General features: G+C 45.4%; 30 non-coding genes and 8 pseudogenes across 30 annotated transcripts; all 38 read left to right on the top strand.

The window, feature by feature from the left end:
- The first annotated feature begins 32 nt into the window (after nucleotides 1-32).
- Nucleotides 33-151, top strand: LOC142927147 (5S ribosomal RNA). The gene has a single exon (XR_012944072.1). It is a non-coding gene; the product is annotated as a 5S ribosomal RNA (ribosomal RNA).
- A 252-nt stretch (nucleotides 152-403) lies between these two features.
- On the top strand, nucleotides 404-522 carry LOC142927146 (5S ribosomal RNA). Its single transcript, XR_012944071.1, has one exon. It is a non-coding gene; the product is annotated as a 5S ribosomal RNA (ribosomal RNA).
- A 252-nt stretch (nucleotides 523-774) lies between these two features.
- On the top strand, nucleotides 775-893 carry LOC142927870 (5S ribosomal RNA). The gene has a single exon (XR_012944794.1). It is a non-coding gene; the product is annotated as a 5S ribosomal RNA (ribosomal RNA).
- A 252-nt stretch (nucleotides 894-1,145) lies between these two features.
- On the top strand, nucleotides 1,146-1,264 carry LOC142928413 (5S ribosomal RNA; annotated as a pseudogene).
- A 253-nt stretch (nucleotides 1,265-1,517) lies between these two features.
- On the top strand, nucleotides 1,518-1,636 carry LOC142928306 (5S ribosomal RNA; annotated as a pseudogene).
- Nucleotides 1,637-1,888: 252 nt separating this feature from the next.
- On the top strand, nucleotides 1,889-2,007 carry LOC142928497 (5S ribosomal RNA; annotated as a pseudogene).
- Nucleotides 2,008-4,835: 2,828 nt separating this feature from the next.
- On the top strand, nucleotides 4,836-4,954 carry LOC142927212 (5S ribosomal RNA). The gene has a single exon (XR_012944137.1). It is a non-coding gene; the product is annotated as a 5S ribosomal RNA (ribosomal RNA).
- A 253-nt stretch (nucleotides 4,955-5,207) lies between these two features.
- On the top strand, nucleotides 5,208-5,326 carry LOC142926069 (5S ribosomal RNA). The gene has a single exon (XR_012942994.1). It is a non-coding gene; the product is annotated as a 5S ribosomal RNA (ribosomal RNA).
- A 253-nt stretch (nucleotides 5,327-5,579) lies between these two features.
- On the top strand, nucleotides 5,580-5,698 carry LOC142926235 (5S ribosomal RNA). Its single transcript, XR_012943160.1, has one exon. It is a non-coding gene; the product is annotated as a 5S ribosomal RNA (ribosomal RNA).
- Nucleotides 5,699-5,951: 253 nt separating this feature from the next.
- On the top strand, nucleotides 5,952-6,070 carry LOC142925774 (5S ribosomal RNA). Its single transcript, XR_012942697.1, has one exon. It is a non-coding gene; the product is annotated as a 5S ribosomal RNA (ribosomal RNA).
- Nucleotides 6,071-6,322: 252 nt separating this feature from the next.
- On the top strand, nucleotides 6,323-6,441 carry LOC142928428 (5S ribosomal RNA; annotated as a pseudogene).
- A 253-nt stretch (nucleotides 6,442-6,694) lies between these two features.
- LOC142928209 (5S ribosomal RNA) lies at nucleotides 6,695-6,813 on the top strand (annotated as a pseudogene).
- Nucleotides 6,814-7,244: 431 nt separating this feature from the next.
- On the top strand, nucleotides 7,245-7,363 carry LOC142927211 (5S ribosomal RNA). Its single transcript, XR_012944136.1, has one exon. It is a non-coding gene; the product is annotated as a 5S ribosomal RNA (ribosomal RNA).
- A 252-nt stretch (nucleotides 7,364-7,615) lies between these two features.
- On the top strand, nucleotides 7,616-7,735 carry LOC142928562 (5S ribosomal RNA; annotated as a pseudogene).
- A 253-nt stretch (nucleotides 7,736-7,988) lies between these two features.
- LOC142926067 (5S ribosomal RNA) lies at nucleotides 7,989-8,107 on the top strand. Its single transcript, XR_012942992.1, has one exon. It is a non-coding gene; the product is annotated as a 5S ribosomal RNA (ribosomal RNA).
- A 253-nt stretch (nucleotides 8,108-8,360) lies between these two features.
- LOC142925773 (5S ribosomal RNA) lies at nucleotides 8,361-8,479 on the top strand. Its single transcript, XR_012942696.1, has one exon. It is a non-coding gene; the product is annotated as a 5S ribosomal RNA (ribosomal RNA).
- Nucleotides 8,480-8,731: 252 nt separating this feature from the next.
- LOC142927603 (5S ribosomal RNA) lies at nucleotides 8,732-8,850 on the top strand. The gene has a single exon (XR_012944527.1). It is a non-coding gene; the product is annotated as a 5S ribosomal RNA (ribosomal RNA).
- A 253-nt stretch (nucleotides 8,851-9,103) lies between these two features.
- On the top strand, nucleotides 9,104-9,222 carry LOC142926396 (5S ribosomal RNA). The gene has a single exon (XR_012943321.1). It is a non-coding gene; the product is annotated as a 5S ribosomal RNA (ribosomal RNA).
- Nucleotides 9,223-9,474: 252 nt separating this feature from the next.
- LOC142927926 (5S ribosomal RNA) lies at nucleotides 9,475-9,593 on the top strand. Its single transcript, XR_012944850.1, has one exon. It is a non-coding gene; the product is annotated as a 5S ribosomal RNA (ribosomal RNA).
- Nucleotides 9,594-9,844: 251 nt separating this feature from the next.
- Nucleotides 9,845-9,963, top strand: LOC142926060 (5S ribosomal RNA). The gene has a single exon (XR_012942985.1). It is a non-coding gene; the product is annotated as a 5S ribosomal RNA (ribosomal RNA).
- A 253-nt stretch (nucleotides 9,964-10,216) lies between these two features.
- On the top strand, nucleotides 10,217-10,335 carry LOC142927667 (5S ribosomal RNA). The gene has a single exon (XR_012944590.1). It is a non-coding gene; the product is annotated as a 5S ribosomal RNA (ribosomal RNA).
- Nucleotides 10,336-10,587: 252 nt separating this feature from the next.
- Nucleotides 10,588-10,706, top strand: LOC142926099 (5S ribosomal RNA). The gene has a single exon (XR_012943024.1). It is a non-coding gene; the product is annotated as a 5S ribosomal RNA (ribosomal RNA).
- A 252-nt stretch (nucleotides 10,707-10,958) lies between these two features.
- Nucleotides 10,959-11,077, top strand: LOC142927277 (5S ribosomal RNA). Its single transcript, XR_012944202.1, has one exon. It is a non-coding gene; the product is annotated as a 5S ribosomal RNA (ribosomal RNA).
- A 253-nt stretch (nucleotides 11,078-11,330) lies between these two features.
- Nucleotides 11,331-11,449, top strand: LOC142925772 (5S ribosomal RNA). The gene has a single exon (XR_012942695.1). It is a non-coding gene; the product is annotated as a 5S ribosomal RNA (ribosomal RNA).
- Nucleotides 11,450-11,701: 252 nt separating this feature from the next.
- LOC142927813 (5S ribosomal RNA) lies at nucleotides 11,702-11,820 on the top strand. The gene has a single exon (XR_012944737.1). It is a non-coding gene; the product is annotated as a 5S ribosomal RNA (ribosomal RNA).
- A 252-nt stretch (nucleotides 11,821-12,072) lies between these two features.
- LOC142928233 (5S ribosomal RNA) lies at nucleotides 12,073-12,191 on the top strand (annotated as a pseudogene).
- Nucleotides 12,192-12,617: 426 nt separating this feature from the next.
- LOC142926751 (5S ribosomal RNA) lies at nucleotides 12,618-12,736 on the top strand. Its single transcript, XR_012943675.1, has one exon. It is a non-coding gene; the product is annotated as a 5S ribosomal RNA (ribosomal RNA).
- A 252-nt stretch (nucleotides 12,737-12,988) lies between these two features.
- Nucleotides 12,989-13,107, top strand: LOC142927935 (5S ribosomal RNA). Its single transcript, XR_012944859.1, has one exon. It is a non-coding gene; the product is annotated as a 5S ribosomal RNA (ribosomal RNA).
- A 254-nt stretch (nucleotides 13,108-13,361) lies between these two features.
- On the top strand, nucleotides 13,362-13,480 carry LOC142927761 (5S ribosomal RNA). The gene has a single exon (XR_012944685.1). It is a non-coding gene; the product is annotated as a 5S ribosomal RNA (ribosomal RNA).
- A 427-nt stretch (nucleotides 13,481-13,907) lies between these two features.
- LOC142927276 (5S ribosomal RNA) lies at nucleotides 13,908-14,026 on the top strand. Its single transcript, XR_012944201.1, has one exon. It is a non-coding gene; the product is annotated as a 5S ribosomal RNA (ribosomal RNA).
- A 253-nt stretch (nucleotides 14,027-14,279) lies between these two features.
- LOC142925771 (5S ribosomal RNA) lies at nucleotides 14,280-14,398 on the top strand. The gene has a single exon (XR_012942694.1). It is a non-coding gene; the product is annotated as a 5S ribosomal RNA (ribosomal RNA).
- A 252-nt stretch (nucleotides 14,399-14,650) lies between these two features.
- LOC142927812 (5S ribosomal RNA) lies at nucleotides 14,651-14,769 on the top strand. The gene has a single exon (XR_012944736.1). It is a non-coding gene; the product is annotated as a 5S ribosomal RNA (ribosomal RNA).
- Nucleotides 14,770-15,021: 252 nt separating this feature from the next.
- On the top strand, nucleotides 15,022-15,140 carry LOC142928288 (5S ribosomal RNA; annotated as a pseudogene).
- A 426-nt stretch (nucleotides 15,141-15,566) lies between these two features.
- On the top strand, nucleotides 15,567-15,685 carry LOC142926750 (5S ribosomal RNA). Its single transcript, XR_012943674.1, has one exon. It is a non-coding gene; the product is annotated as a 5S ribosomal RNA (ribosomal RNA).
- Nucleotides 15,686-15,937: 252 nt separating this feature from the next.
- LOC142927295 (5S ribosomal RNA) lies at nucleotides 15,938-16,056 on the top strand. Its single transcript, XR_012944220.1, has one exon. It is a non-coding gene; the product is annotated as a 5S ribosomal RNA (ribosomal RNA).
- Nucleotides 16,057-16,307: 251 nt separating this feature from the next.
- LOC142927375 (5S ribosomal RNA) lies at nucleotides 16,308-16,426 on the top strand. Its single transcript, XR_012944300.1, has one exon. It is a non-coding gene; the product is annotated as a 5S ribosomal RNA (ribosomal RNA).
- Nucleotides 16,427-16,680: 254 nt separating this feature from the next.
- Nucleotides 16,681-16,799, top strand: LOC142927760 (5S ribosomal RNA). Its single transcript, XR_012944684.1, has one exon. It is a non-coding gene; the product is annotated as a 5S ribosomal RNA (ribosomal RNA).
- A 427-nt stretch (nucleotides 16,800-17,226) lies between these two features.
- Nucleotides 17,227-17,345, top strand: LOC142927455 (5S ribosomal RNA). The gene has a single exon (XR_012944379.1). It is a non-coding gene; the product is annotated as a 5S ribosomal RNA (ribosomal RNA).
- Nucleotides 17,346-17,500: the final 155 nt, after the last annotated feature.

The raw sequence follows: 17,500 nt of genomic DNA, 5'->3' as shown, positions 1-17,500 counted from the left end.
ATATGAGTGTTCGACAGGTCTCTGCATGCACGGCCTACGACCATATAACCCTGAATGCGCCCGATCTCGTCTGATCTCGGAAGCTAAGCGTGGTCGAGCCTGGTTAGTACTTGGATGGGAGACTGCCTGGGAATACCAGGTGTTGTAGGCTTTTGCATTGTTGTATCTGGATGGGTCGCTTTTTACACTTCGACTCATCCAGTGAGTGCACCTGCCAATTTCACGTCGATATGGTGTACTGCATTGGGATCAATATTTTCTCGTAAAATACTGTTTGATGCTACTCTTTCGGGGCTCAACCAGGAGCTCATAATAAAGGTTTTATGAGCGATGACCTCCAGGAGTATAGTTGAATGTTGATTGTATTATACATATGAGTGTTCGACAGGTCTCTGCATGCACGGCCTACGACCATATAACCCTGAATGCGCCCGATCTCGTCTGATCTCGGAAGCTAAGCGTGGTCGAGCCTGGTTAGTACTTGGATGGGAGACTGCCTGGGAATACCAGGTGTTGTAGGCTTTTGCATTGTTGTATCTGGATGGGTCGCTTTTTACACTTCGACTCATCCAGTGAGTGCACCTGCCAATTTCACGTCGATATGGTGTACTGCATTGGGATCAATATTTTTTGTAAAATACTGTTTGATGCCACTCATTCGGGGCTAAACCAGCAGCTCAGAATAAACGTTTTCATGAGCGATGACCTCCAGAAATATAGATGAATGTTGATTGTATTATACATATGAGTGTTCGACAGGTCTCTGCATGCACAGCCTACGACCATATAACCCTGAATGCGCCCGATCTCGTCTGATCTCGGAAGCTAAGCGTGATCGAGCCTGGTTAGTACTTGGATGGGAGACTGCCTGGGAATACCAGGTGTTGTAGGCTTTTGCATTGTTGTATCTGGATGGGTCGCTTTTTACACTTCGACTCATCCAGTGAGTGCACCTGCCAATTTCACGTCGATATGGTGTACTGCATTGGGATCAATATTTTTTGTAAAATACTGTTTGATGCCACTCTTTCGGGGCTAAACCAGGAGCTCAGAATAAACGTTTTCACGAGCGATGACCTCCAGAAATATAGTTGAATGTTGATTGTTTTATACATATGAGTGTTCGACAGGTCTCTGCAAGCACGGCCTACGACCATATCAACCTGAATGCGCCCGATCTCGTCTGATCTCAGAAGCTAAGCATGGTCGAGCATGGTTAGTACTTGGATGGGAGACTGCCTGGAAATACCAGGTGTTGTAGGCTTTTGCATTGTTGTATCTGGATGGGTCGCTTTTTACACTTCGACTCATCCAGTGAGTGCACCTGCCAATTTCACGTCGATATGGTGTAGTGCATTGGGATCAATATTTTCTTGTAAATTACTGTTTGATGCCACTCATTCGGGGCTAAACCAGCAGCTCAGAATAAACGTTTTCATGACCGATGACCTCCAGAAATATAGATGAATGTTGATTGTATTATACATATGAGTGTTCGACAGGTCTCTGCATGCACGGCCTACGACCATATAACCCTGAATGCGCCCGATCTCGTCTAATCTCGGAAGCTAAGCGTGATCGAGCCTGGTTAGTACTTGGATGGGAGACTGCCTGGGAATACCAGGTGTTGTAGGCTTTTGCATTGTTGTATCTGGATGGGTCGCTTTTTACACTTCGACTCATCCAGTGAGTGCACCTGCCAATTTCACGTCGATATGGTGTACTGCATTGGGATCAATATTTTTTGTAAAATACTGTTTGATGCCACTCTTTCGGGGCTAAACCAGGAGCTCAGAATAAACGTTTTCACGAGCGATGACCTCCAGGAGTATAGTTGAATGTTGATTGTTTTATACATATGAGTGTTCGACAGGTCTCTGCAAGCACGGCCTACGACCATATCAACCTGAATGCGCCCGATCTCGTCTGATCTCAGAAGCTAAGCATGGTCGAGCATGGTTAGTACTTGGATGGGAGAATGCCTGGGAATACCAGGTGTTGTAGGCTTTTGCATTGTTGTATCTGGATGGGTCGCTTTTTACACTTCGACTCATCCAGTGAGTGCACCTGCCAATTTCACGTCGATATGGTGTACTGCAGGGGTCGGGAACCTATGGCTCGCGAGCCAGATGTGGCTCTTTTGATGATTGCATATGGCTCGCAAATAAAACAAAATATTCTCACTTGTTTTAATCCATCCATCGATTTTTCACTGCGCATGTCCTGTTCAGGGCTGCAGGAGCAATTGTCCATTATTTTAATTGGATGATACTGGCCTACGTTTGCCGTTGCTGGGTAAAACAGGTAAACGCCCTCTTTTGAATCAGTCTGAGACTGCGTCTGCTCGGTCATTAACTCAAAGCTAACCCTTCGACGAAGAAGATGGCGAAAAGAAAAAAAGACGACGAGTATCGTACATTTCAGGACGAATGGACCGAAGAATTCGCCTTTGTGGAGAGAGCGGGTTCTGCGGTGTGTCTAATTTGCAATGACAAAATTACATCGTTGAAACGGTCGAATGTAAAGCGGAACTTCGACACGCGCCACGCTACCTTTGCATCAAAATACCCTGCGGGAGACAGCAGAAAGAAAGCGTGCCAAGAGCTTCTGAGCAGGGTGCAAGCTAGCCAGCAGCAACTCCGCGTATGGACCCGGCAAGGTGACTATAATTCGGCTAGCTTTGCTGGTTCTTTAGCAATAGTGAGGAACGGAAAACCATTCACAGATGGCGAGTATGCTAAAACGTTCATGCTGGATGTAGCCAATGAACTTTTTGATGATCTTCCGAACAAAGACAAGATAATCAAACGGATACAAGACATGCCTCTGTCGGCAAGAACTGTTCATGATCGTACCATCGTGATGGCAAACAAAGTGGAGGAAACGCAAGTGAAGGACATAAATGCAGCGCCGTTCTTTTCTCTGGCTTTGGATGAGTCAACAGACGTGAGCCATTTGTCGCAGTTCAGCGTGATTGCAAGATATGCTGTTGGTGACACACTGCGCGAAGAAAGTCTTGCTGTTCTGCCATTAAAAGGGTCCACAAGAGGTGAGGATTTATTCAAGTCTTTCATGGAGTTTGCTCAAGAAAAAAGTCTACCTATGGATAAACTTCTCTCAGTGTGTACTGATGGTGCTCCGTGTATGGTGGGGAAAAACAAAGGATTTGTGGCGCTTCTCCGTGAACATGAAAATAGACCCATCCTAAGTTTCCATTGCATTATACACCAGGAGGCACTTTGTGCTCAGATGTGTGACAGGCAGTTTGGCGAAGTGATGTCGCTGGTCATTCGTGTGATCAACTTTATTGTTGCCCGAGCCTTAAATGATCGCCAGTTTAAAACACTGCTGGATGAAGTTGTAAATAACTATCCTGGTCTGCTTTTGCACAGCAATGTGCGTTGGTTGTCAAGAGGGAAGGTGCTTAGCCGTTTTGCGGCTTGCCTGAACGAAATCCGGACTTTCCTTGAAATGAAAGGCGTCGGGCATCCTGAGCTAGCCGACACCGAGTGGCTCCTCAAGTTTTACTATCTCGTAGATCTGACTGAACATCTGAACCAGCTCAACGTGAAAATGCAAGGCATTGGAAATACAGTGTTATCCCTTCAACAAGCTGTATTTGCTTTTGAAAACAAGCTGGAGCTTTTCATCACGGATCTTGAAACAGGTCGTTTACTACATTTTGAAAAACTGAGCCAATTTAAAGATGCATGCACAGCAAGTGAGCCCATTCAAAACCTTGATCTCCACCAGCTAGCTGGCTGCACATCCAGTCTCCTACAGTCCTTCAAAGCACGCTTTGGAGAATTTCGTGAGCACACTCGTCTTTTTAAGTTCATCACCCATCCAAACGAGTGTTCACTGAACACAGCCGACCTGAATTACATCCCTGGTGTCTCCGTCAGAGATTTTGAAGCAGAAGTGGCTGACCTGAAGGCCTCAGACATGTGGGTGAATAAGTTCAAGTCACTGAATGAAGATTTGGAAAGAATCACACGACAGAAAGCGGAGTTGGCGAGCAAGCACATGTGGACAGAAATGAAAAAACTCCAACCCGAAGACCAGCTGATTCTCAAAACTTGGAACGCGCTTCCTGTCACATACCACACACTGCAGCGTGTGAGTATTGCTGTATTGACCATGTTTGGATCTACGTATGCATGTGAGCAGTCATTCTCACATCTTAAAAACATCAAGTCCAACCTACGATCACGTTTAACGGATGAAAGCCTCAACGCTTGCATGAAGCTTAACCTCACCAAGTACCAACCCGACTACAAAGACATCAGCAAATCCATGCAGCACCAGAAGTCGCATTAATGGTGAGTGTTATAACAACATTATTTAAAAGAATAAATTCAGAGGCTTATTATACTGACATTTAGTTGAATTCACTTTTAAAATATATTATATGGCTCTCACTGAAATAAATTTCCATTTTTTTTGCTTTCATGGCTCTCTTAGTCAAAAAGGTTCCCGACCCCTGGTGTACTGCATTGGGATCAATATTTTTTGTAAAATAATGTTTGATGCCACTCTTTCGGGGCTCAACCAGGAGCTCAGAAACAGGTCCCTGCAGGGTGGGCTGGTAGGACAAGTCTCTGCGCTGTCTATTACTGATTTTATACACCCAACAGCACGAGATTTCACTTCGTTAAAGTATTGAAAGGGGACGGACGGACGGACGGACACATTAATCTATTGCAGGCTGGTACACTCTGTTTACAACTTCGTTTCTACCAGTATAAAGGTTTTTTGAGCGATGACCTCCAGAAGTATAGTTGAATGTTGATTGTTTTATACATCTGAATGTGCGACAGGTCTTTCCAAGCATGGCCTACGACCATATCACCCTGAATGCGCCCGATCTCGTCTGATCTCGGAAGCTAAGCATGGTCGAGTCTGGTTAATACTTGGATGGGAGACTGCCTGGGAATACCAGGTGTTGTAGGCTTTTGTATATTTGGATCTGGATGGCTCGCTTTTTACACTTCGACTCATGCAGTGAGTGCACCTGTCAATTTCACGTCGATATGGTGTACTGCATTGGGATGAATATTTTCTTGTAAAATACTGTTTGATGCCACTCTCTCGGGGCTAAACCAGGAGCTCAGAATAAACGTTTTCACGAGCGATGACCTCCAGGAGTATAGTTCAATGTTGATTGTTTATTACATATGAGTGTTCGACAGGTCTCTGCAAGCACGGCCTACGACCATATCACCCTGAATGTTCCCGATCTCGTCTGATCTCGGAAGCTAAGCATGGTCGAGCCTGATTAGTACTTGGATGGGAGACTGCCTGGGAATACCAGGTGTTGTAGGCTTTTGCATTGTTGTATCTGGATGGGTCGCTTTTTACACTTCGACTCATCCAGTGAGTGCACCTGCCAATTTCACGTCGATATGATGTACTGCATTGGGATCAATATTTTCTTGTAAAATACTGTTTGATGCCACTCTCTCTGGGCTAAACCAGGAGCTCAGAATAAACGTTTTTACGAGCGATGACCTCCAGGAGTATAGTTGAATGTTGATTGTTTTATACATATGAGTGTTCGACAGATCTCTGCAAGCACGGCCTACGACCATATCACCCTGAATGCGCCTGATCTCGTCTGATCTCGGAAGCTAAGCATGGTCGAGCCTGATTAGTACTTGGATGGGAGACTGCCTGGGAATACCAGGTGTTGTAGGCTTTTGCATTGTTGTATCTGGATGGGTCGCTTTTTACACTTCGACTCATCCAGTGAGTGCACCTGCCAATTTCACGTCGATATGGTGTACTGCATTGGGATCAATATTTTCTCGTAAAATACTGTTTGATGCCACTCTCTCGGGGCTAAACCAGGAGCTCAGAATAAACGTTTTTACGAGCGATGACCTCCAGGAGTATAGTTGAATGTTGATTGTTTTATACATATGAGTGTTCGACAGATCTCTGCAAGCACGGCCTACGACCATATCACCCTGAATGCGCCCGATCTCGTCTGATCTCGGAAGCTAAGCATGGTCGAGCCTGATTAGTACTTGGATGGGAGACTGCCTGGGAATACCAGGTGTTGTAGGCTTTTGCATTGTTGTATCTGGATGGGTCGCTTTTTACACTTCGACTCATGCAGTGAGTGCACCTGTCAATTTCACGTCGATATGGTGCACTGCATTGGGATGAATATTTTCTTGTAAAATAATGGTTGATGCCACTCTTTCGGGGCTCAACCAGGAGCTCAGAATAAAGGTTTTATGAGCGATGACCTCGAGAAGTATAGTTGAATGTTGATTGTTTAATACATCCGAATGTGCTACAGGTCTTCCCAAGCTTGGCCTACGACCATATCACCCAGAATGCGCCCGATCTCGTCTGATCTCGGAAGCTAAGCAGGGTCGAGCTTGGATAATACTTGGATGTGGGACTGCCTGGGAATACCAGGTCTTGTAGGCTTTTGTATTTTTGGATCTGGATGGGTCGCTTTTTACACTTCCACTCATCCAGTAAGTGCACCTGCCAATTTCACGTCGATATGGTGTACTGCATTGGGATCAATATTTTCTTGTAAAATACTGTTTGATGCCACTCTCTCGGGGCTAAACCAGGAGCTCAGAATAAACGTTTTCACGAGCGATGACCTCCAAGAGTATAGTTGAATGTTGATTGTTTTATACATATGAGTGTTCGACAGGTCTCTGCAAGCACGGCCTCCGACCATATCACCCTGAATGCGCCCGATCTCGTCTGATCTCAGAAGCTAAGCATGGTCGAGCATGGTTAGTACTTGGATGGGAGACTGCCTGGGAATACCAGGTGTTGTAGGCTTTTGCATTGATGTATCTGGATGGGTCGCTTTTTACACTTCGACTCATCCAGTGAGTGCACCTGCCAATTTCACGTCGATATGGTGTACTGCATTGGGATCAATATTTTTTGTAAAATAATGTTTGATGCCACTCTTTCGGGGCTCAACCAGGAGCTCAGAAACAGGTCCCTGCAGGGTGGGCTGGTAGGACAAGTCTCTGCGCTGTCTATTACTGATTTTATACACCCAACAGCACGAGATTTCACTTCGTTAAAGTATTGAAAGGGGACGGACGGACGGACGGACACATTAATATATTGCAGGCTGGTACACTCTGTTTACAACTTCGTTTCTACCAGTATAAAGGTTTTTTGAGCGATGACCTCCAGAAGTATAGTTGAATGTTGATTGTTTTATACATCTGAATTTGCGACAGGTCTTTCCAAGCATGGCCTACGACCATATCACCCTGAATGCGCCCGATCTCGTCTGATCTCGGAAGCTAAGCATGGTCGAGTCTGGTTAATACTTGGATGGGAGACTGCCTGGGAATACCAGGTGTTGTAGGCTTTTGTATATTTGGATCTGGATGGCTCGCTTTTTACACTTCGACTCATGCAGTGAGTGCACCTGTCAATTTCACGTCGATATGGTGTACTGCATTGGGATGAATATTTTCTTGTAAAATAATGGTTGATGCCACTCTTTCGGGGCTCAACCAGGAGCTCAGAATCAAGGTTTTATGAGCGATGACCTCGAGAAGTATAGTTGAATGTTGATTGTTTAATACATCCGAATGTGCTACAGGTCTTCCCAAACTTGGCCTACGACCATATCACCCAGAATGCGCCCGATCTCGTCTGATCTCGGAAGACTAAGCAGGGTCGAGCTTGGATAGTAATTGGATGTGGGACTGCCTGGGAATACCAGGTGTTGTAGGCTTTTGTATTTTTGGATCTGGATGGGTCGCTTTTTACACTTCCACTCATCCAGTAAGTGCAGCTGCCAATTTCACGTCGATATGGTGTACTGCATTGGGATCAATATTTTCTTGTAAAATACTGTTTGATGCCACTCTCTCGGGGCTAAACCAGGAGCTCACAATAAACGTTTTCACGAGCGATGACCTCCAGGAGTATAGTTGAATGTTGATTGTTTATTACATATGAGTGTTCGACAGGTCTCTGCAAGCACGGCCTACGACCATATCACCCTGAATGTTCCCGATCTCGTCTGATCTCGGAAGCTAAGCATGGTCGAGCCTGATTAGTACTTGGATGGGAGACTGCCTGGGAATACCAGGTGTTGTAGGCTTTTGCATTGTTGTATCTGGATGGGTCGCTTTTTACACTTCGACTCATCCAGTGAGTGCACCTGCCAATTTCACGTCGATATATTGTACTGCATTGGGATCAATATTTTCTTGTAAAATACTGTTTGATGCCACTCTCTCGGGGCTAAACCAGGAGCTCAGAATAAACGTTTTTACGAGCGATGACCTCCAGGAGTATAGTTGAATGTTGATTGTTTTATACATATGAGTGTTCGACAGATCTCTGCAAGCACGGCCTACGACCATATCACCCTGAATGCGCCCGATCTCGTCTGATCTCGGAAGCTAAGCATGGTCGAGCCTGATTAGTACTTGGATGGGAGACTGCCTGGGAATACCAGGTGTTGTAGGCTTTTGCATTGTTGTATCTGGATGAGTCGCTTTTTACACTTCGACTCATGCAGTGAGTGCACCTGTCAATTTCACGTCGATATGGTGTACTGCATTGGGATGAATATTTTCTTGTAAAATAATGGTTGATGCCACTCTTTCGGGGCTCAACCAGGAGCTCAGAATAAAGGTTTTATGAGCGATGACCTCGAGAAGTATAGTTGAATGTTGATTGTTTAATACATCCGAATGTGCTACAGGTCTTTCCAAGCTTGGCCTACAACCATATCACCCAGAATGCGCCCGATCTCGTCTGATCTCGGAAGCTAAGCAGGGTCGAGCTTGGATAGTACTTGGATGTGGGACTGCCTGGGAATACCAGGTGTTGTAGGCTTTTGTATTTTTGGATCTGGATGGGTCGCTTTTTACACTCCCACTCATCCAGTAAGTGCACCTGCCAATTTCACGTCGATATGGTGTACTGCATTGGGATCAATATTTTCTCGTAAAATACTGTTTGATGCCACTCTCTCGGGGCTAAACCAGGAGCTCAGAATAAACGTTTTTACGAGCGATGACCTCCAGGAGTATAGTTGAATGTTGATTGTTTTATACATATGAGTTTTCGACAGATCTCTGCAAGCACGGCCTACGACCATATCACCCTGAATGCGCCCGATCTCGTCTGATCTCGGAAGCTAAGCATGGTCGAGCCTGATTAGTACTTGGATGGGAGACTCCCTGGGAATACTAGGTGTTGTAGGCTTTTGCATTGTTGTATCTGGATGGGTCGCTTTTTACACTTCGACTCATCCAGTGAGTGCACGTGCCAATTTCACGTCGATATGGTGTACTGCATTGGGATCAATATTTTCTCGTAAAATAATGTTTGATGCTACTCTTTCGGGGCACAACCAGGAGCTCAGAATAAAGGTTTTATGAGCGATGACCTCCAGAAGTATAGTTGAATGTTGATTGTTTTATACATCTGAATGTGCGACAGGTCTTTCCAAGCATGGCTTACGACCATCTCACCCTGAATGCGCCCGATCTCGTCTGATCTCGGAAGCTAAGCATGGTCGTGTCTGGTTAGTACTTGGATGGGAGACTGCCTGGGAATACCAGGTGTTGTAGGCTTTTGTATATTTGGATCTGGATGGCTCGCTTTTTACACTTCGACTCATGCAGTGAGTGCACCTGTCAATTTCACGTCGATATGGTGTACTGCATTGGGATGAATATTTTCTTGTAAAATAATGGTTGATGCCACTCTTTCGGGGCTCAACCAGGAGCTCAGAATAAAGGTTTTATGAGCGATGACCTCGAGAAGTATAGTTGAATGTTGATTGTTTATACATCCGAATGTGCTATAGGTCTTCCCAAGCTTGGCCTACGACCATATCACCCAGAATGCGCCCGATCTCGTCTGATCTCGGAAGCTAAGCAGGGTCGAGCTTGGATAGTACTTGGATGGGGGACTGCCTGGGAATACCAGGTGTTGTAGGCTTTTGTATTTTTGGATCTGGATGGGTCGCTTTTTACACTTCCACTCATCCAGTGAGTGTACCTGCCAATTTCACGTCGATATGGTGTACTGCATTGGGATCAATATTTTCTTGTAAAATACTGTTTGATGCCACTCTCTCGGGGCTAAACCAGGAGCTCAGAATAAACGTTTTCACGAGCGATGACCTCCAGGAGTATAGTTGAATGTTGATTGTTTTATACATATGAGTGTTCGACAGGTCTCTGCAAGCACGGCCTACGACCATGTCACCCTGAATGTGCCCGATCTCGTCTGATCTCGGAAGCTAAGCATGGTCGAGTCTGATTAGTACTCGGATGGGAGACTGCCTGGGAATACCAGGTGTTGTAGGCTTTTGCATTGTTGTATCTGGATGGGTCGCTTTTTACACTTCGACTCATCCAGTGAGTGCACGTGCCAATTTCACGTCGATATGGTGTACTGCATTGGGATCAATATTTTCTCGTAAAATAATGTTTGATGCTACTCTTTCGGGGCTCAACCAGGAGCTCAGAATAAAGGTTTTATGAGCGATGACCTCCAGAAGTATAGTTGAATGTTGATTGTTTGATACATCTGAATGTGCGACAGGTCTTTCCAAGCATGGCCTACGACCATCTCACCCTGAATGCGCCCGATCTCGTCTGATCTCGGAAGCTAAGCAGAGTCGAGCCTGGTTAGTACTTGGATGGGAGACTGCCTGGGAATACCAGGTGTTGTAGGCTTTTGCATTGTTGTATCTGGATGGGTAGCTTTTTACACTTCGACTCATCCAGTTAGTGCACATGCCAATTTCACGTCGATATGGTGTACTGCATTGGGATCAATATTTTTTGTAAAATACTGTTTGATGCCACTCTTTCAGGGCTAAACCAGGAGCTCAGAATAAACGTTTTCACGAGCGATGACCTCCAGGAGTATAGTTGAATGTTGATTGTTTTATACATATGAGTGTTCGACAGGTCTCTGTAAGCACGGCCTACGACCAGATCACCCTGAATGTGCCCGATCTCGTCTGATCTCGGAAGCTAAGCATGGTCGAGCCTGATTAGTACTTGGATGGGAGACTGCCCGGGAATACCAGGTGTTGTAGGCTTTTGCATTGTTGTATCTGGATGGGTCGCTTTTTACACTTCGACTCATCCAGTGAGTGCACCTGCCAATTTCACGTCGATATGGTGTACTGCATTGGGATCAATATTTTCTTGTAAAATACTGTTTGATGCCACTCTCTCGGGGCTAAACCAGGAGCTCAGAATAAACGTTTTCACGAGCGATGACCTCCAGGAGTATAGTTGAATGTTGATTGTTTTATACATATGAGTGTTCGACAGGTCTCTGCAAGCACGGCCTACGACCATATCACCCTGAATGCGCCCGATCTCGTCTGATCTCGGAAGCTAAGCATGGTCGAGCCTGATTAGTACTTGGATGGGAGACTGCCTGGGAATACCAGGTGTTGTAGGCTTTTGCATTATTGTATCTGGATGGGTCGCTTTTTACACTTCGACTCATCCAGTGAGTGCACGTGCCAATTTCACGTCGATATGGTGTACTGCATTGGGATCAATATTTTCTCGTAAAATAATGTTTGATGCTACTCTTTCGGGGCTCAACCAGGAGCTCAGAATAAAGGTTTTATGAGCGATGACCTCCAGAAGTATAGTTGAATGTTGATTGTTTTATACATCTGAATGTGCGACAGGTCTTTCCAAGCATGGCCTACGACCATCTCACCCTGAATGCGCCCGATCTCTTCTGATCTCGGAAGCTAAGCAGTGTCGAGCCTGGTTAGTACTTGGAAGGGAGACTGCCAGGGAATACCAGGTGTTGTAGGCTTTTGCATTGTTGTATCTGGATGGGTCGCTTTTTACACTTCGACTCATCCAGTTAGTGCACATGCCAATTTCACGTCGATATGGTGTACTGCATTGGGATCAATATTTTTTGTAAAATACTGTTTGATGCCACTCTTTCGGGGCTAAACCAGGACCTCAGAATAAACGTTTTCACGAGCGATGACCTCCAGGAGTATAGTTGAATGTTGATTGTTTTATACATATGAGTGTTCGACAGATCGCTGCATGCACGGCCTACGACCATATCACCCTGAAATTGCCCGATCTCGTCTGATCTCAGAAGCTAAGCATGGTCGAGCCTCGTTAGTACTTGGATGGGAGACTGCCTGGGAATACCAGGTGTTGTAGGCTTTTGCATTGTTGTATCTGGATGGGTCGCTTTTTACACTTCGACTCATCCAGTGAGTGCACCTGCCAATTTCACGTCGATATGGTGTACTGCATTGGGATCAATATTTTTTGTAAAATAATCTTTGATGCCACTCTTTCGGGGCTCAACCAGGAGCTCAGAAACAGGTCCCTGCAGGGTGGGCTGGTAGGACAAGTCTCTGCGCTGTCTATTACTGATTTATACACCCAACAGCACGAGATTTCCCTTCGTTAAAGTATTGAAAGAGGACGGACGGACGGACACATTAATCTATTGCAGGCTGGTACACTCTGTTTACAACTTTGTTTCTACCAGTATAAAGGTTTTTTGAGCGATGACCTCCAGAAGTATAGTTGAATGTTGATTGTTTTATACATCTGAATGTGCGACAGGTCTTTCCAAGCATGGCCTACGACCATATCACCCTGAATGCGCCCGATCTCGTCTGATCTCGGAAGCTAAGCATTGTCGAGCCTGATTAGTACTTGGATGGGAGACTGCCTGGGAATACCAGGTGTTGTAGGCTTTTGCTTTGTTGTATCTGGATGGGTCGCTTTTTACACTTCGACTCATCCAGTGAGTGCACGTGCCAATTTCACGTCGATATGGTGTACTGCATTGGGATCAATATTTTCTCGTAAAATAATGTTTGATGCTACTCTTTCGGGGCTCAACCAGGAGCTCAGAATAAAGGTTTTATGAGCGATGACCTCCAGAAGTATAGTTGAATGTTGATTGTTTTATACATATGAATGTGCGACAGGTCTTTCCAAGCATGGCCTACGACCATCTCACCCTGAATGCGCCCGATCTCGTCTGATCTCAGAAGCTAAGCAGAGTCGAGCCTGGTTAGTACTTGGATGGGAGACTGCCTGGAAATACCAGGTGTTGTAGGCTTTTGTATTTTTGGATCTGGATGGGTCGCTTTTTACACTTCCACTCATCCAGTAAGTGCACCTGCCAATTTAACGTCGATATGGTGTACTGCATTGGGATCAATATTTTCTTGTAAAATACTATTTGATGCCACTCTTTCGGGGCTAAACCAGGAGCTCAGAAAAAAACGTTTTCACGAGCGATGACCTCCAGGAGTATAGTTGAATGTTGATTGTTTTATACATATGAGTGTTCGACAGGTCTCTGCAAGCACGGCCTACGACCATATCACCCTGAATGCGCCCGATCTCGTCTGATCTCGGAAGCTAAGCATGGTCGAGCCTGATTAGTACTTGGATCAGAGACTGCTTGGGAATACCAGGTGTTGTAGGCTTTTGCATTGTTGTATCTGGATGGGTCGCTTTTTACACTTCGACTCATCCAGTGAGTGCACGTGCCAATTTCACGTCGATATGGTGTACTGCATTGGGATCAATATTTTTTGTAATATAATGTTTGATGCCACTCTTTCGGGGCTCAACCAGGAGCTCAGAAACAGGTCCCTGCAGGGTGGGCTGGTAGGACAAGTCTCTGCGCTGTCTATTACTGATTTTATACACCCAACAGCACGAGATTTCACTTCGTTAAAGTATTGAAAGGGGACGGACGGACGGACACATTAATCTATTGCAGGCTGGTACACTCAGTTTACAACTTCGTTTCTACCAGTATAAAGGTTTTTTGAGCGATGACCTCCAGAAGTATAGTTGAATGTTGATTGTTTTATACATATGAGTGTTCGACAGGTCTCTGTAAGCACGGCCTACGACCAGATCACCCTGAATGTGCCCGATCTCGTCTGATCTCGGAAGCTAAGCATGGTCGAGCCTGATTAGTACTTGGATGGGAGACTGCCCGGGAATACCAGGTGTTGTAGGCTTTTGCATTGTTGTATCTGGATGGGTCGCTTTTTACACTTCGACTCATCCAGTGAGTGCACCTGCCAATTTCACGTCGATATGGTGTACTGCATTGGGATCAATATTTTCTTGTAAAATACTGTTTGATGCCACTCTCTCGGGGCTAAACCAGGAGCTCAGAATAAACGTTTTCACGAGCGATGACCTCCAGGAGTATAGTTGAATGTTGATTGTTTTATACATATGAGTGTTCGACAGGTCTCTGCAAGCACGGCCTACGACCATATCACCCTGAATGCGCCCGATCTCGTCTGATCTCGGAAGCTAAGCATGGTCGAGCCTGATTAGTACTTGGATGGGAGACTGCCTGGGAATACCAGGTGTTGTAGGCTTTTGCATTATTGTATCTGGATGGGTCGCTTTTTACACTTCGACTCATCCAGTGAGTGCACGTGCCAATTTCACGTCGATATGGTGTACTGCATTGGGATCAATATTTTCTCGTAAAATAATGTTTGATGCTACTCTTTCGGGGCTCAACCAGGAGCTCAGAATAAAGGTTTTATGAGCGATGACCTCCAGAAGTATAGTTGAATGTTGATTCTTTTATACATCTGAATGTGCGACAGGTCTTTCCAAGCATGGCCTACGACCATCTCACCCTGAATGCGCCCGATCTCTTCTGATCTCGGAAGCTAAGCAGTGTCGAGCCTGGTTAGTACTTGGAAGGGAGACTGCCAGGGAATACCAGGTGTTGTAGGCTTTTGCATTGTTGTATCTGGATGGGTCGCTTTTTACACTTCGACTCATCCAGTTAGTGCACATGCCAATTTCACGTCGATATGGTGTACTGCATTGGGATCAATATTTTTTGTAAAATACTGTTTGATGCCACTCTTTCGGGGCTAAACCAGGACCTCAGAATAAACGTTTTCACGAGCGATGACCTCCAGGAGTATAGTTGAATGTTGATTGTTTTATACATATGAGTGTTCGACAGATCGCTGCATGCACGGCCTACGACCATATCACCCTGAATTTGCCCGATCTCGTCTGATCTCAGAAGCTAAGCATGGTCGAGCCTCGTTAGTACTTGGATGGGAGACTGCCTGGGAATACCAGGTGTTGTAGGCTTTTGCATTGTTGTATCTGGATGGGTCGCTTTTTACACTTCGACTCATCCAGTGAGTGCACCTGCCAATTTCACGTCGATATGGTGTACTGCATTGGGATCAATATTTTTTGTAAAATAATCTTTGATGCCACTCTTTCGGGGCTCAACCAGGAGCTCAGAAACAGGTCCCTGCAGGGTGGGCTGGTAGGACAAGTCTCTGCGCTGTCTATTACTGATTTATACACCCAACAGCACGAGATTTCCCTTCGTTAAAGTATTGAAAGAGGACGGACGGACGGACACATTAATCTATTGCAGGCTGGTACACTCTGTTTACAACTTTGTTTCTACCAGTATAAAGGTTTTTTGAGCGATGACCTCCAGAAGTATAGTTGAATGTTGATTGTTTTATACATCTGAATGTGCGACAGGTCTTTCCAAGCATGGCCTACGACCATATCACCCTGAATGCGCCCGATCTCGTCTGATCTCGGAAGCTAAGCATTGTCGAGCCTGATTAGTACTTGGATGGGAGACTGCCTGGGAATACCAGGTGTTGTAGGCTTTTGCATTGTTGTATCTGGATGGGTCGCTTTTTACACTTCGACTCATCCAGTGAGTGCACGTGCCAATTTCACGTCGATATGGTGTACTGCATTGGGATCAATATTTTCTCGTAAAATAATGTTTGATGCTACTCTTTCGGGGCTCAACCAGGAGCTCAGAATAAAGGTTTTATGAGCGATGACCTCCAGAAGTATAGTTGAATGTTGATTGTTTTATACATATGAATGTGCGACAGGTCTTTCCAAGCATGGCCTACGACCATCTCACCCTGAATGCGCCCGATCTCGTCTGATCTCAGAAGCTAAGCAGAGTCGAGCCTGGTTAGTACTTGGATGGGAGACTGCCTGGGAATACCAGGTGTTGTAGGCTTTTGCATTGTTGTATCTGGATGGGTCGCTTTTTACACTTCGACTCATCCAGTGAGTGCACCTGCCAATTTCACGTCGATATGGTGTACTGCATTGGGATCAATATTTTTTGTAAAATAATGTTTGATGCCATTCTTTCGGGGCTCAACCAGGAGCTCAGAATAAAGGTTTTATGAGCGATGACCTCCAGAAGTATAGTTGAATGTTGATTGTTTTGTACATCTGAATGTGCGACAGGTCTTTCCAAGCATGGCTTACGACCATATCACCCAGAATGCGCCCGATCTCGTCTGATCTCGGAAGCTAAGCAGGGTCGAGCTTGGATAGTACTTGGATGGGAGACTGCCTGGAAATACCAGGTGTTGTAGGCTTTTGTATTTTTGGATCTGGATGGGTCGCTTTTTACACTTCCACTCATCCAGTAAGTGCACCTGCCAATTTAACGTCGATATGGTGTACTGCATTGGGATCAATATTTTCTTGTAAAATACTATTTGATGCCACTCTTTCGGGGCTAAACCAGGAGCTCAGAAAAAAACGTTTTCACGAGCGATGACCTCCAGGAGTATAGTTGAATGTTGATTGTTTTATACATATGAGTGTTCGACAGGTCTCTGCAAGCACGGCCTACGACCATATCACCCTGAATGCGCCCGATCTCGTCTGATCTCGGAAGCTAAGCATGGTCGAGCCTGATTAGTACTTGGATCAGAGACTGCTTGGGAATACCAGGTGTTGTAGGCTTTTGCATTGTTGTATCTGGATGGGTCGCTTTTTACACTTCGACTCATCCAGTGAGTGCACGTGCCAATTTCACGTCGATATGGTGTACTGCATTGGGATCAATATTTTTTGTAATATAATGTTTGATGCCACTCTTTCGGGGCTCAACCAGGAGCTCAGAAACAGGTCCCTGCAGGGTGGGCTGGTAGGACAAGTCTCTGCGCTGTCTATTACTGATTTTATACACCCAACAGCACGAGATTTCACTTCGTTAAAGTATTGAAAGGGGACGGACGGACGGACACATTAATCTATTGCAGGCTGGTACACTCAGTTTACAACTTCGTTTCTACCAGTATAAAGGTTTTTTGAGCGATGACCTCCAGAAGTATAGTTGAATGTTGATTGTTTTATACATCTGAATGTGCGACAGGTCTTTCCAAGCATGGCCTACGACCATATCACCCTGAATGCGCCCGATCTCGTCTGATCGCGGAAGCTAAGCACGGTCGAGTCTGGTTAGTACTTGGATGGGAGACTGCCTGGGAATACCAGGTGTTGTAGGCTTTTGTATATTTGGATCTGGATGGCTTGCTTTTTACACTTCGACTCATGCAGTGAGTGCACGTGCCAATTTCACGTCGATATGGTGTACTGCATTGGGATGAATATTTTCTTGTAAAATAATGGTTGATGCCACTCTTTCGGGGCTCAACCAGGAG

The sequence above is a fragment of the Petromyzon marinus genome, chromosome 23 (assembly GCF_048934315.1).
Source record: "Petromyzon marinus isolate PM22_M1 ecotype Great Lakes invasive population chromosome 23, UKy_Petmar_22M1.pri1.0, whole genome shotgun sequence".
Classification (NCBI taxonomy): Eukaryota; Metazoa; Chordata; class Hyperoartia; order Petromyzontiformes; family Petromyzontidae; genus Petromyzon; species Petromyzon marinus.
The sequence above is the reverse complement of the archived record's forward strand: the minus strand, read 5'-3'. Positions and strand labels throughout refer to the sequence as shown.